Raw genomic sequence first — 4,621 nt, forward strand, 5'->3', positions numbered from 1 at the left:
AAACTGGGACCGTATTTGAAGTCTGTACTGTACTCTGACAATTGTCTTCCACACTGAGTTCCCTTCTCAGTTCCCTCTCTTCTGTACTTACAAAAAAGTCGCCTACTTCATTATGATTCAATTTTTTTCTTTACTTTTTTCTTTTTTTTATTTGATGTAATGGGATTTTGAACTTATGACCTTTTGCTTGCTAGTCAGGCACTGAAAATAGAGCCACTCTTCCAGCCCTTCTTCACACTGGCTATTTTAATTTAGAGTTTCATCCAGATGCTGGTGGCTAACTCCTATAATTTGATCAACTTAGATGGATGAGATATGAGGACTGTGGTGAACAGGAAAAGCTATGAAATTCTTATCCTCAATTATCCACCAAAAGGCTGGAAGTAGAGCTGTGGCTTAAGTGGTAGAGCACTAGCCTTGAACAAAAATCTCAGGGACAGTACCAAGGCCCTGAGTTCAGATCTCAGGATCCGAAAAAAGAAGAGTGTCAGCTTTTTTCTGAGTCCTGATATTTATCTGGGCTTCAATTCTCATATTTCATGTTTCCTGCCGTAGCTAGAGTGACAGCTACAGGCTATTATGTCTTCCTATTTTTTTAAAGTATAGACCAATTATAGCTCAAGAATTACCTATGTGTCATTATGAGGACATATAATTTAATATATTTATTTATTATATATTCACTATGTATACATTTATGTATCTACTTAGTTTGCTATTAAAGTATTTAATTTGGATTAACAAATGTCATTTTACAGAATTTTATGATACTCAGAGTCAACAATAGATTAGATAATAATTTACTCTTAGTATCAGGGAAAAATCAAGTCAAACTAAAATAATAACTCTCCTTCCAAGGTAGCCATCATTGTATTTGAAATACTAATAATTACTTAGAGTATAAGGTAAGGAATACAATAGAAAGTAATAATTATGAGTGCTTTGGACATACAACTATATCTTAAATTAATACTATTTGAGATACTGAAAATGATAGTTGTTTTGATTCTTCAATTCTTCATAGCCTACATACTATAGTATAACTTTATTTGGCAAAGTACCAATAAAGAAAATAGAAAACATGCATTATGGATGAGCTTGCTTGTGAATTAAAAATCCAGATAGATGTATGTGTATAAATAGTCTACCTTTACTTGCAAAGATGTCATTGCTTTAATGAAAAAGGTACAACTGGTGTGATTATTTCTAGAGTTATATTGCCCCAAATTTAATTGCAACATAAATTAGTAGAAGGTATATGAACCTCAAGTTATACATGACCTAGAGCTTTTTATCTTATCTTTAGCTTCTATTTGAGTAGTAATTCCAGTGGGGAAGAAACAAACCAAAGTGAGCTAAGACTTGAATATAGTTCATTTACTTGTAGATATTGTTCACTTTCATTAACTCTTGTGTAATCTGCTCATTTTCTGTCTTGTGGACTCCTGTAAGTTTAAAGAAGGATGTTTTCATGGAACAATCAACTTTCCCCCAGTTTATTCTCTGCAGTCTACTTCTAAATATTTGTTATAGAATGAAGCTGAAAGCTGAACATAGGCTAACAATTTACTTTCAGTATTGTCTACAAACTAGAATCAAGAAAAAAAATTAACAGGAAATCAGATAAAAAGTATTATTGGAGTGTTTGTTTATTTAGAGAGAGGTTCTAGTATTTTATCTGTTCTCTCCTGAGCTCACAAATTATGTAAGTACAAGAGAGGATTTTGTTCAACAATTTAAAATTTTGAGGTTTAGCCAAGCACCTGTGGCTCACACATATAATCCTAGCTTCTTAGGAGGCTGAGATCTGAGGATTGCAGTTCAAAGCCAGACTTAACAGGGAAATCCATGAGATACTTATCTCTAACTAACCACTCAAAAGGCAGAGGTTTACCTGTGGCTCAAGTGGAATTGTGCCAGCCCTGAGAGGTGGAGGAAGAGGGGAAGCCACAGGACCAGAAAAACACAAAGCTGAATTTCAACAAAAGTAAACACCAGAAGTAGGTACTTGAAAGGGGTAGAGTGGGGTCGAGGAAAAACGAAAGTGAATGAAGAATAGAAGAGGAGGAGAATGTAATTTAAAATTGATGTATGTTCTACAATATCAAAAAGAATGAGGGAAAAAGTAGGTGGGGGGATGGGTGAGAATTTTGAAAGGGGAGACATTTATCAAGATATATTGTATTCATAAACTGGTTTGGTAAATGGTAACTCCTTTGTACACCTACTTAAAGATAATAAAATAACAAATTATTTGGAGTTATGTGAAATATGAAGTATGTGGGAAATGACATTATAGAACATATTTTATAAAGTCCTTTAAAGATTTATTAGTATAAAAGAATTTTTCAGTCACCAGTATTAGCAAAATATCTCAAAAAGAGGATGTACCAAGGAAGAATTGTTACCTTTTGGCAATATGCTGTGAATACTGTCACTGTCTATAATCTGCTTTAAAAAATACCAGGACTTGGAAGCAAAGGTATTCCGGAAGCTACTGCTGACGTGCATAAATGATATTGTCTCAAGCAAAGAACATTGTTATGACAAAGAAAAGAAACTTGGAAATATCAAGACTATATGTGACTTAGTAAAAATAATGAACCTCATTTTTAAAAATCATTACATTAGTAGAGTCCACAAGTGCTACATTTAAGACTCTTGTCAATGATAGACAACCAAAGAGTAAGAAACTTTTTGTCAAATTATTCCGGACAAACATTAGCAACTCACCAAAGAAAGAGGCTTGTTCATCCTATCAGTTTTTTTCTGATGAGCAGTCTCTTCTTGAATTCATAATTTAAAAAATTTAATTTAATTTTGCTGTAAGGCGATGTACAGAGGGTTTACAGTTACATAAGTAATGTAATGAGTACAATTCTTTGATTCAGAACTTTTTGAAAGACAAAAGTCACTTCAATTGTGTATTAAGGACTCTCTCTTTTTTGAAATATGATTAAACTTTGAATTAACCCTGAGGGACTACACTATAGAAATAAATTCAACCTCTGCACTCATTGCTTAATAAAGTAGTCATCCTTACCCAAATTTTGCTTTTTAAGATTTCAATTACAAGTCCTTCTATTTCCTTACGAATGGGGCAATGTCATTCTTTCTGATAGAGGTATAAAATCAATTGTGAATATGTACCACATTTTCCTGATCCATTCATCTACTGAGGGGCATCTGGATTGGTTCCATATTTTAGCAATGACAAATTGTGCTGTGATGAACATTGTTGTGCTGGTGGCATTACTGTGATTTTGTTTGTGTTCTTTTCGGTAGATACCCAAAAGTGGGGCTGCTGGGTCATAGGGGAGCTCTATGTTTAGTCTTCTGAGGAATCTGCATACCGCTTTCCAGAGTGGCTGAACAAGTCTACATTCCCACCAACAATCAAGTAGAGTTCCCTTTTGGCCACATCCCCTCTTGATAATGGATATTCTTACTGGGGTGAGGTGGAATGTCAGTGTTGTTTTGATTTGAATTTCTTTTATTGCCAGTGATGTAGAGCACTTTTTCATTTGTCTCTTTGCCATTGTCATTTCCTCATCAGAGAAGTCTCTTTTTAAGTCTTTAACCCACTTGTTGAGGAGGCTTTTGGTTCTTTGAGGTTTTGTTTCAGAGGAATTTAATTTTTTGAGTTCTGCTTATATTTTATATATGAGGTCTTTGTCCATTGTATTGCCAGTAAAGATCTTTTCCCAATCTGGGCTTTCTGGAAAAAATTATACTAAGTGAAGTGAGCCAGACCAAAGAAACATGGAATCTATGGTTTCCCTCATAATCAATAATTAGCACAGAAGAGGATTACAAGAGTCCAGTAGCTATACCCCTATGAATACATAAGGTGAAGCTAAGAGAAATGAACTCCATGTTATGGAAATGACTGTTATATAACTGTCGTAATTATTTTCAACATGACATGTGAAACCGTAGCTTCTTTTGTTGATGATCCTCTTGTATCCCCTTCCTGTGGTTGTCCCTGGAGCTATCACTGTATCTCATCTGAGTATCCTGGATACTGTAAATACTGATTAGAACTAGGGAAGTGAAAGGGAATATCAAAATAAGAGACAACAGATAACAAGGCAAATGACTCCAAAAGGAATACTTGCAAAACATTTGGTGTAAACCAACTGAACAACTCATGGTGGAGAGAGGGAAAGGGGGAAGGGGAGGGTGGAATGAGGGAGGAGGTAACAAACAGTAGAAGAAATGTATCCATGGCCTTACTATGAAACTCTAACCCCTCTGTACATCAGTTCGAAAATAAATAATTATTTTTTCAAAAATTTAAAGATGTTTTCAATTACAGCATTTTCAAATGTCAAGTGAAATATTTCAGAAATAAACAATTCATAAATTGTAAGCCATGCATTATTATGAGTAGAGTATTGGAATCTATGTAATGCTCTGCTGTTCCACTATGTCCTCTTGTGTATTGCCTTTGACATGAAACATTCTTTTGTCCAGCATAATTACACTGTCTGAACTATCTAGCTGTTAGCCTCATAAGAGTCTCTTAATAGTCAACTTGACTCATGGTATCTCAGTACTTATCTGCAAGAAAGAAGGTCAACAATGGAAAAATGCTGTATCACCTTAATTCTAATCACAT

Source organism: Perognathus longimembris, chromosome 28 (assembly GCF_023159225.1).
Source record: "Perognathus longimembris pacificus isolate PPM17 chromosome 28, ASM2315922v1, whole genome shotgun sequence".
Lineage (NCBI taxonomy): Eukaryota > Metazoa > Chordata > Mammalia > Rodentia > Heteromyidae > Perognathus > Perognathus longimembris.